The 15,174-nt window shown below is 40.6% G+C and overlaps 1 protein-coding gene across 1 annotated transcript in view; it reads left to right on the top strand.

Annotated features, from left to right (window-relative positions):
- Positions 1–2,971: 2,971 nt before the first annotated feature.
- Positions 2,972–15,174, top strand: part of LOC126273399 (uncharacterized) — a 47,427-nt gene continuing 35,224 nt past the window's right edge. The window contains exon 1 of the mRNA XM_049976952.1: positions 2,972–3,003. The gene's annotated coding sequence lies outside the window, so the exon portion shown is untranslated. The remainder of the gene's footprint in view (positions 3,004–15,174) is intronic.

The following is a 15,174-nucleotide window of genomic DNA, read 5'->3' as shown; positions in this document are numbered from 1 at the left end:
TGACCCAGCTACAAGCATGGGGACCCAGAAACTACTTTATCAGTAGACTGAGATCGTGGGTGAACACTTCAATCACAACACAATAGGGGAGACACCGTTAACTAAATAACACGTGAAATAGTAAATGCCATTATTTCAAGAAGAAAAATCTTTGAACTGAATACTTTAACTGCCCATTTATGAAAAATTCGTGGATTATTTCAAAACTTTTGCATAATAAATAATTATGTATAATACAAGTCCATAAAATTTATTAATTCTTGTTAAGGAAGGCAATTGATATTCATGTCAGTAAAACAGGATACTCGGATTAGTCGTAGCTCTTGGTAGAGAGTAAAACACTGCGATCAACACAAAATTTACAGAACACATACTTGTTACTGGAAACGGAAGCACATAACTGATTCATGCTGTTAGACAGTGCTCAACTGATAGTTTGAGACGAAGGTGGCGACAGTGTCGATTTCCCAGGTTATTCAAAAAAGGCGTCACAAGTAATCATGGCTCCTCCTGTATAACGAGCCCGAAAATTCTCTTCTTAAAGTCTGATTTTCATAGTACAGAGCTAACCAAAGTATGCCATGAATAATAAGCCGAATTAGTTCCACATCCGAGGCTATATTATATAATCTTGCAGTTGTTCTCGACTCTTTCAGTTCGCAAGATGCACACCATCTTACTGCTAGCCACCGACTGACGTAAGCCACACAGGAATCTCGCAGTTTGACCGTCAGCTCCACCTTTTCTACTTCCGCCTATCGAGTTCACCTGCGGAGGGAGGTCCCTCCAAGCCTTACAAGATTACGAACCTGCATTCCCTACGCATGAACCAGTATTACAGTTCCAGTTTTGACTTTTAAATTCATTTACAGCACATTACTATTGGAATTACATCCATAGATGAATTACGTTCATATAAATTATCGTAAATAATGAATAACACATTTACATGGGTGTTACATCAAAGAGCATCGTTATACAGAAGTCACATTAATTAAAAACAGGTGATACCGATATCAGTAGTACAGTCTGTTCGTAAATGTGCGTCGTGACGCCTTGTGGCAGTTAAGAAATATAAACCTGTCATTTCAAAATATAAGTGCTATGGCACAAACCATTAGAGAGAACCATGTTCCATATTCGTCAACGCTTTTAAAATGACGTTATTTCCTTGGACCCATAGTTATATAAACATAAAATCTCATAATAAGGCGCAGATGCCGTTTGTGTGCGTATGTCACTGAGGCAGTAATGTTATTTTAAAGCGTATACGAATGTTCTCGTTGGTGTTTGCGTATTAAAATGGAGAATATGCATTAGAATACACCCACAAAAGCTGACGGTGCAAATTTAAGAGGAAAGGAGGCTGCAGTTGAAAAATGGCATACTTGAAAACCATCTGCTCTTAGTATAAATTACAGTCATCGTATAACAATCAAGGTGAAAAGTTGAATTGCCTTTCGGAAAATTTGTGGCTTTGACACCAGACATGAAAAACTTATAATTCAAACTGTTCTTAGACACTGAACGTGAGTTAATGTTTCAGGGGACGTTAGATGTCATACATGCGAGCTTCCGATCATGAGGATATAGGTAAACCCTTCACACAGTACACAGAATGTTAGCAACGCCCGTAAAATGCATTCTTTGTATTCTGCTTGTTCGAATAAGAGTGAATGGGTGGATCTGATCTTTACAGGGCAAGTGCTGGACGTATACAAACAGAAAATAATAATGTGATGAACAGGAAAAGTATTTCAGGTTTACTTTATCCAATGAAAATAAGGTTAGTGCTAACAAAAAATTGTCGTAGTTCACACATTCTACAAGATGCGTCCGAAAAGAACGGTTCATTAGTCTCAGAAATGAAAGGATACAAGAATTACGAACAAAATGCCTTTACTGGGTTTCAGTGCAATCACCATGAGCCACAACAATACTCTGACTTCGGTTGCAAGGCTGTTGCAAACACTTGTCGTGCAATCTCTCAGGTCACGCACTGATGGATATCCGTAACGTCAGCGAATGTTTTTGAAGACTAGTGCTTACTCTGTCTTTGCTCACCGTTCCCTCTCCTATTCTCATTCTCAAAGACGGCCGTCTATCACTCACAAGCATCGGTAGCGCTCGTTCGATGTTTTCTGGGATTCTGCATCTTGACCCGAATGCAGGTCGTCCCCGACAACGTCCTTTCTGTCTCTAACGGGTTTAAACCACACAATTAAACACTTTATGCGTAGAACTTCAACACAGTACGCTTGCACAATCATACCTTGTGTCTCCGCCTTCGTTTTCCCTAATTTGAAACAAAATTTCATGTTAATGCATTGCTCCATTTTGCGCTCCATTTTGCAAAGATACCATCCATCATGCGACGGAAGTTTGCGGATGATTCGCGGCTGTCTTTGAGAATAACAGCAGATGAGCTGTAGAGAAACAGAGTTGGTATAAGCACTATTGATTACCAATATCTGCAAACATTTCGGACATTCAACAACGCGTGATACTTTAAGCGATTACACAACAAGTATTTCTTGATAGTTTCCAACAGCTTCACAGACTGATGTCATAAGTGTGTTGTATCTGACGGTGATTGCTTTGAAGTCCAGTGAAGGTATTTTGTTTGTAACTTTTGTTACCTTTATTGTCCGAGACCATTCACCGAACTTTTCAGACGCATCTTGTACATCTCCATTCCATGTGTTTGAAAGGGTATTCAGAAGTTTAGAGTGAACTTGAATAGCTTCCTTTCCAGCTTATCACACAATTAATGTATGAAGTAATACTTTATCAAAAGTCGTCTTTGCATGGGTCAGACAGCTTAGATAGAGATTTTTCTGGTTCCGTTACGTGGTTTCTCCGAAACGTGCAGGATTTATCGCAGAAACTCGAGCACGTTGCCATGTATCGCAATCGACCGTGTCCTCCAGTCGATACGCCTCTGTAGGACGGCGCTAACTTTCGTGTGTTACTGCAGTGTGGTCGAGGAAGAAGAGCACGCAGGTACGGTAATAATAGGGCTGCTCGTGGTGTGTTGTCATGTCGGTACAGGAGTGGAAGTGAACATAAGTGTGGCTTATATTAACAGTCCAGTGCACGAATCTAGAGCTCTCGGTGAACAGAAGGAACTGACAGCAGATTCGTTTCTAATTAGTTGTTTGAAACGTAAGTAAAGGCGGTGCTTAATTTTGGAATGCAGAATATTTCTCGTGTGGCGCAGTAGATCCGTTACTGAAGTCGTCGTATTAATGCTTCGTTTGAAATGTATTGTCTGGTTGTAGCATCAATGCAACATTATAGTGTCTGTGTGTGTGTGTGTGTGTGTGTGTGTGTGTGTGTGTGTGTGTGTGTGTGTGTGTAATACGAATATTTCGTATATTAATAGGACGAGGAACGCTGACAACAATTTTAACGACTGTACAGATATGAAAATTCATTTCGCATTTTCTTTTCGATAAATTAGGAGAGATAGTTCTTGAAAATGTGACGATGCTTCATTATTTTGAATCTCTTGTGCTGCCTCATGCCATAGTATAGTGCACAAGTAAGAGGCACATTTTTTTTAAACACGAAATCTAGCACGATTTTGACTTCTTATAGCTGCTTAGAAACATGAGATACACGAGTCAAAAGTACATATCGCTCATAAATTAGTTTCGCGGCGTGATATAGTATCAAATAGGCAGATGCGAAATATTATTCGCGTTTATGCGCAAGGAATATTCTGTCTGGTGATTATTCGGACACTAAAGTTTACTTCTATTTTATGGGAATATAGATTATAGGAATGGAAATATACGTGTAAATGCTGTAGGTGAAATACCATTATTTTCTTGATTTAAATTTTAGATTGGTTTTTCTAAGGATTTTCTGTATCTAACACCATTTGGTTAAGGACTATGCATTGAGACTCAGATCGGAATGTGTCAACATGAAATCGGTTAACAATGCTTAATCAACCATGTCGCCGAGTTTTTTCTGTAGATCACTTGATGCATGTCCCGACTGTTTCAGAGAGCCAGCGCGCTTGAGTTTGGTAGTGCTAAGTTTAAGTGTAGTTAGATTAGGTTACGAAATTGACTCACGTCCGTAAATGTCGTTAACAGCACTGAAGGGTGTGGCTCGATACTAAAGTGGCTGTCGGACATAAATTCCTGAGATCCTTGGTTCTGTATCCAGTTCGATCTGGATTTTTATCAATCATGAATCCATGTTCGACAGATCACTTGCTAAAGTGAAAAATGACATGTTCCGCGGTGGTTGGAGTCAAGGGTGAACTGTGTGGAACCCTGAGTGGTAGGATAATTAAGTTACCAGGAAGGCGAGGACACACTACATGCTACAGATGCATTCTCGGTAAAGCACCGCTATTCCCAAAGGCAACTTAAGCTTCAGTAGCGACATGTAGACAGTTGTTCATTATGTATGCCCTCATTTTCGCACTCAGTGTACACAACTTATTTGGTACGGCTATCCCCCACCCCCCCTCCCCTTCGGTTTTCCTTGCAGTGCCTTAGGCGTTCGCTAGTGTTAAAGATAAAATCCTTCTTGATACATTGTTCCCCAATCTTTTATAGTTTCATTTTCATGTCTTCATATGTTACGTTTACGAAGTGTGAAAGTTTAATTTCTGTTATTTTCAGAATGCTTTATATTTCATTGTAATGTCGTTTACCTTCTGGGTTCTAATATATTTTCCTGCACCCAGATGGGACTATTTGAGATGGTAATTCTTTAAAGTAAAGGACACTTTAGAGTGTTGTGTACGAGATCTATGTATGATTTTGTGTGAGGTTGTGATGACACGACTGCAGTGTAGTCAAAGCTTTACGTTACGTTGGTAGGCAGTAGTCTGACTGTGATTTGGTGAAACCAGCTAATGTCATGTCACAACAGCCTTTTTCATATACATAACACAAACGATACTTAAATCTGTTCCTTATTAAAACCTGGTTTCCCCTTGTTCCTAATGTGTCTGAAAGCTTTAATAATCACATTCCCGCCGTAAACCAGTTTCCATGTACATCCCGTTAGTATGTAGAACTGTATTTTGCTAATGCATTCTTTTATTTATATCGTAGACAGGCTCATATCTCCACTACGCTAATGGTGCAATTGGTCTATCAACACAGTAATATTAACATACACTGAATAGACATAATAATGATACAAAAGTATTTACGTGTTAGTTGCGTGAAAACTTTGGGACTTCGCACAATCTTCCCGCAACTCAGTTATGACACAGCAACATTGTCGGTTGTAGTAGTATAGCTAATTTTTCATCATACTGCTGTTGGGTTTTCCTTTTCGACTGCTGTTCCTGTTTTTCCGTCGCTTGCCGACAATCCCTACTTCCCTGGAGTGTGTATGGCACTTTGAATTGTTGTAGACTGTCGTAGGTGGCACACGTTGTCCATAACAAGTTCCGCACACCGAGTCAGTTGGGTAACAAATACTCAGTCCAGTCAGTGTTTTATTAGCTCTGGAGTTCAAAACTTTGACAACTGACTTCGTTAATCGCTTTCCGACATTCCTCGAAAAATGTACATGCAACTTACGGATGTGGGTAGATATCTGATACCGAAGAAAGCGTATTAAAGGCTTGGATGCCGCAGTTACCTGACTGCTAATGTTTTCGATTTTTGCACGTGATTAGGTTGTGCTTAGGTTAGTTCATGTGAGATGAGCTTAAATTCGTCCCTAAGGTGCACGTTAGTTCTGTTGTCAACGCTGTCATATAAAAAACACATGGATTTAACATTAACCGATCGTCAGTGGTGAAAGCACACGATTCTCAGATTTTATAACGAGATACTCACAAATAGTCGTTATTCGTGTGAAAGTTATTTCTCGTCGTACGTTACAGACCGGTCGTATTGATGACTGCCTCAATTTGTGGCCTAATAGCTCCCAGTTATTTGGAAGGTTCATCCTGCAGCAGACGCCTGGACTACTTTCATGCACAATATCATAATTTTTTCTTGTTGAACGAATAGAGGTTTAATACAGCAGTTCATGACGCTGGTATCCCATGAAGCAATTTCCTCTCTACGTACGTACTGTAATTTACATCTACCCATCCCGCCTAGCTCACTTCCCTCCATTATCAAAAAGTGATCAGTTCCTGACGCTTCCGTGTCCTGTCAAGGGATGCGCTCTATTAGGGTCTGTCTTGTCTCGCATTGCTGCTTGTTTTACTTAGTCACTTTTTAGTGCCACTTGTTTTGAGTTTGCGGTTGCGCACGGCTAAAGCACTGAAAATTGTAAACATATAACCTACTTCTCGTAGTATATACTCGCACAGCCGGAGATCCGGTACAACATACGCGTGTGCTCTATATGCCAAATGTATGTTCGGACTGCGAGTAGCAACTCCAGCTGTACGTACATTCAACGTACCCTGCGCTACGTGCAGGAGCACGACATACTAAGAGTAAGAATGTTATTACTCAATTCCGCACCTAGGAACTGACAGAGCGCTTGTGTTGCTAGTTGTCAGCCTGCTTGCACAGTAAAACGTAAGACATTAGTGCGCTAGACAGAGGTGTGACACATAGCGTGCAGCACGAACGGTGATTCGCACCGAACAGATTGGGTGTAGTTCCTGTATTTTAATGTACTCCTCTCTCTAGTTGAGTCCCGTTGTAGTCGGGAGTGTTCAAATACCGGTCAGCTAGCAAGAAGCGAGATGGGCCACTAATTTGCTGAAAGAATTTTGTCTTTCAGCTTCAGACATCAGCAACCAAAGGACATACTCGCTTTAATAACTGCAGATAAGTTGTACTCTGAATGGAGAAGGGCCTAACGATATGACAACTCGATATACCGCATAACGTTCGTTGTGCTAATGACCATTGATAGACGTGTCCAGTGAAGTACATGCAATGCATCCGCAGTTGCGAATATTGAAAACCATGAGCCATGCAATGGAATGAAAATGAAAATTCCTGCTGTAACTGTGCTCGGATTTCTAGCTGCGCGCGAGCTGTCGCTTTAATATTAGACTCTGAGATTGATCCACCGGCAGAGTCAAACTTACACATACAGTCACCCATGTGTGTACAACCTATACTATTCATACACTCATTCTGTATCTTCATGTACAAGTAATTAAGGTATTGCAGTGCTTGTGTTACGAAAGGTACAATGTTATCTGCCAAGATCACTGGCAATAATATTTATTACGATGACCAGTTAAGATTTACACTGTTATCATCGGAAATTATAACATTTGATATACATGCTTGTTAAAACACTGAGTCACATGGTGATGTTGCCATTTTAGTAAGATCCGATAAGTGTTATTGTTGTGGTGTTAATTCTTGACTGTTTTGATGCAGCTCTCCATGCTACTGTATCATCTGCAAGCTTCATCTCCCAGTACTTACTGCAACCTACATCCTTCTGAATCTGCTTAGTGTATTCATCCCTTCGTCTCCCTCTACGATTTTTACCATCCACGCTGCCCTTCAGTACTAAATTGGTGATCCCTTGATGCCTCAGAACATAACAACCGGTCCCTTGTCAAATTGTGCCAAAAATTCCTCTCCCCAATTCTATTCAATACCTCGTTACTTAAGTGATATACTCATATAATCTAAAGCATTCTTCTATAGCACCACATTTCGAAATCTATTTTCTTATTGTCCAAACTATTTATCGTCCATGTTTCACTTCCATACATGGCTACACTCCATACAAATACTAAAAAAAACGAATGCCTTACACTTAAACCTATCATGGATTTTAACGAATTTCCCTTCAGAAACGCTTTCCTTTCCTTGCCATTCATCTACATTTTACATCATCTCTATTTCGGCAATCAGTCATTTTGTTCCCCCAAATAGCAAAATTCCTTTACTACTTCACGTCTCGTTTCCTAATGCAATTCCCTCAGCATCACCCGACTTAATCCGACTACATTCCATTATCCTCGTTTTGCTTCAGTTGATGGTAATCTTACATCTTCCTTTCAAGACACTGTCCATTCCTTTCAGCTGCTCTTCCAAGTCCTTTGCTGTCTCTGACAGAATTACAATGTCATTGGCGAACCTCAAAGTTCTTACTTTTTCTCCGTGGATTTAAACACCTACTCCGAACTTTTTTGTTTCCTTTACTGCTTGCTCAATATACAGATTGAATAATATCGGGGAGAGGCTACAACCCTGTCTCACTCCCTTCCCAACTCCTGCTTCTCTTTCATAACCCTCGACTCCTATAACTGCCATCTGGTTTCTGTACAAATTGTAAATGGCCTTTCGCTCCCTGTATTTTACTCCTGCCACCTTTAGAATTTGAGAGTATTCGTCAACATTGTCAAAAACTTTCTCTAAGTCTACAAATGCTATAAACGTAGATTTCTCTTTCTTTACTTATTTTCCAAGATAAGGCGTAGTGTCAATATTTCCTGACGTGTTTCAAAAGTTCTACGGAATCAAAACTGATCTTCCCGAGGTCGGCTTCTACCAGTTTTCCATTCGTCTGTAAAGAATTCGCGTTAGTATTTTGCAGCTGTGACGTATTAAACTGATAGTTCGGTAATTTTCACATCTTTAAACACCTGCTTTCTTTGGGATTGGAATTATTATGTTCTTCTTGAAGTCTGAGGGTATTTCACCTGTCTCTTAAATCTTGCTCACCAGACGGTAGTTTTGTCAGGACTGGCTCTCCCAACGCCGTTAGTAGTTTTAATGGAATGTTGTCTACTCCCGGAGCCTTGTTTCTACTCAAGACTTTCAGTGCTCTGTCACTCTTCACGCAGTGTCGTACCTCCCATTTTATCTTCATCCTCATCCATTTCCATAATGTTGTCCTCAAGTACGTCTGTATTGTATAGACCCTCTACTGCTTTCCCTTCTTTGCTTAGAACTGGGTTTCCATCTGAGCTCTTGATATTCATAAGTGGTTCTCTTGTATCTACACGTCTCTTTAATTGTCCTGTAGGCAGTATCTCTCTTACCCCTAGTGAGATAAGCTTCTATATCCTTACATTTGTCCTCTAGCCATTCCTGCTTAGCCGTTTTGCACTTCCTGTTGCTCATTTTTGAGACGTTTGTATCCCTTTTTGCCTGCTTCGTTTACGGCTTTTTTTTTATATTTTCTCCTTTCATCAAAGAAATTCAACATTTCTGATACCCAAGGATTTCTTGGAGCCCTCGTCTTTTTACCTACTCGATCGTCTTCTGCCTTCACTACTTCATCCCTCAGAGCTACCCATTCTTCATCTACTGTACTTCTTTCCCCCATTATTTTCAAGCATTCCCTTATGTTCTCCCTGAAACTCTCTACAACCTTTGGTTCAGCTAGTTTATCCAGGCACCATCTCGTTAAATTCCCACCTTTTTGCAGTTACAGTCTACAGTACATAACCAATGGATTGTGGTCAGAATCCATATCTGCCCCTGGAAATGTCTTACATTTTAAAACCTGATTCCTAAATGTCTTAGCAGTATATAATCTGCCTGATGCCTTATAGTATCTCCAGGATTCTTCCATGAATACAACCTTCTTTCATGATTCTTGAACCTTGTTAGCTATGATTAAGTTATGCTCTGTTCAAAATTCTACTAGACAGCTTCTTTCGTTTATCCCCAATCCATATTAACCTATGTTTCCTTCTATCCCTTTTCCTGCTCTCGAATTCGTCACTCATGACTTAAATTTTCGTCTCCTTTCACTACCTGAATTTCTTTTATCTCATGATACTTTTCATCAATTTCTTCATCTGCAGAGCTAGTTGGCATATAAATTTTTACTACTGTGGTAGGCATGGGCTTTCTATTTTGACCACAATAATACGTTCACTATGCTTTTAGTAGTAGCTTACCTACACTCCTATTTTTTATTCGTTATTAAACCTGCTCTTGCATTACTCCTATTTGACTTTGCCTTTATAACCCTGTTTTCACCTGACCAAAAGTCTTGTTCCTCCTGCCACCGAACTTCACTAATTTCCACTATATCTAATTTTAACCTATCCCCTCTTAAATTTTCTAACCTACCTGCCCGATTAAGGGATCTGACATTCCACGCACCAATCCGCAGAACACCAGTTTTTTTCTCCTGAAAACGTCCTCTTGAGTAGTCCCCGCCTGGAGATCCGAGTGGGCGACTATTTTACCTCCGGAATATTTTACCCAAGAGGACGCCATCATTTAACCATACAGTAAAGCTATATGCACTCGGAAAAAATTACAGCTGTAGTTTCCACTTGCTTTCAGCCATTCGTAGTACCAGCACAGCAATGCCGTTTTGGTTAGTGTCAAAAGGCCATATCAATCATCCGGACTTGCCCCTGCAACTACTGAAAAGGTTGCTGCCCCTCTTCAGGAACCAGATGATTAATATGGCCTCTCAACAGATACCCCTCCATTGTGGTTGCACCTACGGTACGGCCATCTGTATCGCTGAGGCACGCAAGCCTCCCCATTAATGGCAAGGTCCATTTTTCATGGGTGGATGTATGTGTAGATTCGTCGAAACCGGTGATAATAACGAAAAGAAATTGCTATCGATCTTCGCAAACTTGATTCTTCAAGAACACTTTTGATCGCCTCCATGCCATACATAACGATGCAGTGTTCCTGTGGACATGTATATGCGCCTGAAGGAATACAGAGTCGTACTCTGTAACAATACAGGCGCTGCAATATTGTATTTAGGAGCAGACACAGGGAAGGCGACTTCAAAGATTAATATTTACCTTGTACAGCAAAACACATACACATTATCAAAAGCATGCCGACACCTGGCTAAAATTGACTTATCCATGGCTAATGCAATTCAGTATGGTGTTGGCCCACCCTTAGCCTTGACGACAGCTTCCTCTCTCGTAGGCATACTTTCAATGGGGTGCTGGAAAGTTTCTTGGGAATGGCAGCTCATTCTTCATGGAGTGCTGAACTGAGGAGTGGTATCGATATCGGTGAGGCCTGGCACGAAGATGGCGTTCCAAAATATACCAAAGGTGTTCTATAGGTTCCAGGTCAGGATTCGATGCAGAGGAGTCCATGATAGGGCTATTATTGTCGTGTAACCACTCGGCAACAGGCCGTGCATTATGAACCGGTTTCCGATCGTCTTGAAAGATGCTATTGCCATCCCCGATGTTTCTATTCAACAAAGGGAAGCAACAAGCAGTTTCCATCGCTCCAGGCAAATGACGTGATAGTTCCTTTGAAAGGACACGGCCTACTTCATTCCCCAAACCGATGAGACCGATGACCTCGCTGTCTGGTCTCCTCCCCCAAACAACCCAACCCAAGAAGCACTTTGAAACATATAGGCCTTTGTTGCTATAGTACCATGCAAAACAACGGGTGCAAGCCCCGTCCATGAAAAACATGACCTCACCATGACACCACCGCCTCCGAATTTTGTTCACAATTTGCATGCTGGAAGGTGACGTTCGCCGGGCATTCACCGTACTCACATCCTGCCATCGCAACGCCACATTGTGTACCTTAATTCGTCACTCTATACAACACTTTTCCACTGTTCAATCATTCAATGTTTACCCTCCTTACCCAAAGCGAGGGGTCGTTCATTTGCCGTCGCGATGTGGGGTTTATGAGCAGCCTCTCGACCATTAAATCCTAGCTTTTGCACCTTCGACTTAAGTGTCATAGTTCTTGCAATGGATCGTGATCCAATTTGGAATTCCTGTTTGCTGGTGTGTATAGCTGTCTGCCTATTACACATTACTACCTTCTTCAACTGTCGGCGGTCTGTCAACAGACAAGGTTAATGACTCGAGTGGTCTATTATTTGTGAGTGTGCTTTCGCCGTTCGTCTAAGCCTCGCGCGTCAGTAGTGTTCACATTTTGCGGCGTGCACTGCCGCTGTAGCGGCTATAAGCAAAGTACTGACAAACGTATTTGTGCTCTGTAATACAGTTATTAAATGTAATAGATTTCAGCGGTGTTGCGTGCCGTTTGTGGCGAAATATCGACTTAATAAACGTTTGTATCGTTCGCTCGCTGTGTTTTTTAGTTTGCAGTGTGTTGAAGTCGTTTAGTAAATTTCGTGCTTTAGTTTACAACTGACATTTATTTTTTCTAGTGAAATATTTGTCAAATTTTCGTTCAGTGTTCTAACGTCGTTTAAGGTTTCAGTGGTCGTTTTAATTTTTGATTTTAACTAATTTTGTGAAGTTTTGCTGGTATTTGTACTGGCTGTTTTGTAGTAGTAGTATTAATACAAGTAGTTGCTTTCTTAGTAGGCAGAGAATTTCGAGACCATTATTGTTAGTTCTTAAATAGTTCTACTGGTGTAACTGAACTTTGGTAACGTAGATGTATAGTTTTTTCAGTAACTGTAAAAGTTTACCATGAGTGAGAAGTGTGGGCTCTGTCGTAGGTTTGTGAGTAGTGGATTACAGTGTGGGATCTGTTCAAAGTATTGTCATTGGGGAATGCAGGGGGGAAGCCAGTGGTCATTTAGGGAGATAGTCTCCTGGGAATGTAGAATCTGTAGTAGAAAAAAGTTAATAGAGAAGGAGCGTAAGATCTGTGCCCTTCAGGTGCAGTTACAATGAGCAGAGGAGCAGCTAGATAGGTTGAGGAGGGTGAAGGGTGTTAGGGAATGGGAACTGGCAGTTGGCAGTTGGCAAGAAGGTATCTAGGAAGAGGTATTCAGTTTTACTTTGCATACATGCAGTATACCACCAACTGTCGGAGTTGAGTGGAGAGCCTTGTGAAGCTGTAGATGCAGGAACCTGCAGCAGTCCTCAGCACTGATATCCACAGATGTTAAGTTCTATAGTGCTCAGAGGCAGTCCTCAGCAGTTAGGCATAGTTTAGTTGCAAAGTCTAGCAATAGGAACGTTCTGCTGCTAGGTAGTTCCCACGGTAGAGGTGTGGGCCAGCAGTTGCGGGAAGTGTTGGAGTGAGTACCAGGTCACCAGCATTGTGAAGCCTAGTGCAGGGTTAGCTCAGGTGACTGAAAGCATAGGAGAGTTAAGTAAGAATTTTACCGAGGAGGATCAGGTAGTGATTGTGAGTGGAGCACGGAAGTCTCGACAGGGACAGGGAATATGTCGGTGGTTAAGATAGCTACTCAAACTGGTGGCACTAATGTGCATTTCGTGCAACTGTTTCAGCGTCATGATAGGCCTCGCCTTAATGTGGCTGTTAAGCGTGTTGACGTGGGGCTGGGGAGGGCCTGATGGAAGAGGGCATGGATCACATCTCAGTGGTGCCAGTTGGGTCAATCAGTAGATGGGGTTTCATTAGGCATGGCCTCAATAGATATGGTAAGGGGAGGCTGGCTAAGCCTATAGGTGACAGGGGGGTGTCACTCATAGAAAAATTCCTGTAGTTGGTGTTAGAGTGGCACCTTTTTTAGACTAAAGTCAGCTGATAGGTATACCTGTTTAAAGGGAGTCCCTCTAAGGGCTCACCTCCAGAGGATGTAATATTTCCAAGTAGAGAAGGAATTAGCATATTTCATAAAAATATGAGGTATTAGAGATTAAGTTCGTGAACTGCTAATAAACGTTAACTCTGAAATTATTGGTATATCAGAGCACCACTTAAATTATTTGATAATTCAGGGGCTTCCTTTACCAGGCTACAGATTAGATGACTGTTTATCAAAGAGTTCCTTGCGGGGTGAGGGAGTGACTCTGCAGGTAAAAAACAGTATTTGAGTACAGAGACATACCATGACACTGCACTGAACATATATTTGAAAGTTGTGCAGTGTTAATTGAATTTAGTGAAAGTAAACCTCTAATTGTTGTTTATAGGTCCCCTAACTCAGACTTCAGAGCATTTTTATTTAAGCTAGAGAGGTTTCTTGATTCTCTTTGTAGGAAGTACCAGAAAGTAGTTACGTGGTGACTTCAATATCAATTTTGTATAACAATGAGCAAGAAATAGGTTGTTGGTAAATCTCCTAAATTCACATTATATGATGCAAACGGTGTTTTTTTGCAACTATTGTGCAGGGAACAGTAGCACAGTCATACAATATTTTTATTCATTACTAGATAGGCACTCTGTTAGTAAAAGGGTGACTGGTCTTTCAGACCATGAGGGACAAATTTTAACACGATAAGGCTTTTGTACTCAAACCAATATCACATTTAATTAAAAACTATGTAGGAAAGTTAAACAAACATCAATAGTGTTTTCCTTAAACTGGTCAAGGAACAAGTGGCAAGATGTTCATAGTGTCAATAATATAGACGATAAATACAATGCTTTCCATAACACATTTCTCATGCTTTTTGAGAGTTGCTTTCTAAATTGGGTGCTAGCAGTAATGGACAGCCCAGGTGGCTGACTAGTGGATAAGGATATCATGTAGAACAAAGTGGGATTTACATCGAAATGTTAGTAGTCACAATTAAGCTACAGTAGCCCATCACAAACAGTACAGTAAGTTGCTGCAAAATGTTATTAGCAAGGCAAAGAGTATGTGGTATGCAAATAGAATAGCTAAGTCACAGGAAAAAATTAAAGCCATATAGTCAGTTGTGAAGGAAGTGTTGGGTCAGCAGGAGGAGGTCGATGATATAAAGCCAGTACTCAGTAATTTTTGTTACTGATCAATGAGATATATGTACAGTATTTTACGATCATTTTCTGATAATTCCTGGCGAATTAAATTAAAATTTAGTTTTTACAGGAAATAATATACATTCCTTAGCAAATGCCTTTCTGAGATTGTCTGAAATACTCATCTGTGATACAGACAAGAGGGGGGATCGAGTCAATAATTAAATCATTGAAATCGAAGGACTCTAATGGTTATGGAGTGTCTATCAGAATATTAAAGTACCGTGCTGCCAATGTTAGCCCTGTATTTAGCAATGTTTGTAATTTTTACTTCAGGAATGGTCAGTTTCCTGAGCGATTAAAGTACTCAGTAGTAAAGGCGGTTTATAAAACGGGAGAAAGGGATAATGTAGATACTTTTAGACCTACCTCTGTTCCATCAGTGTTTGCAAAAGTTATCGAAAAGGCTCTGTATGTAAGATTAATTGATCATTTTATATCGCACGATTTGCTATCAAATGTACAGCTCGGCTTTCGAAGTAGTTTATCAACTGAAAATGCTATATTCTCTCTTTTGTGAGGTACTGGATGGGCTAAACAAAGTTTCGAATGCTTGGCGTATTTTTTGATTTAACTAAGGCATTTGACTGCGTTGATCTCACAATATTGCTCC

The sequence above is a fragment of the Schistocerca gregaria genome, chromosome 5 (assembly GCF_023897955.1).
Source record: "Schistocerca gregaria isolate iqSchGreg1 chromosome 5, iqSchGreg1.2, whole genome shotgun sequence".
Classification (NCBI taxonomy): domain Eukaryota; kingdom Metazoa; phylum Arthropoda; class Insecta; order Orthoptera; family Acrididae; genus Schistocerca; species Schistocerca gregaria.
Note: the sequence above shows the minus strand (reverse complement) of the source record. Positions and strands in the feature narration are given on the sequence as shown.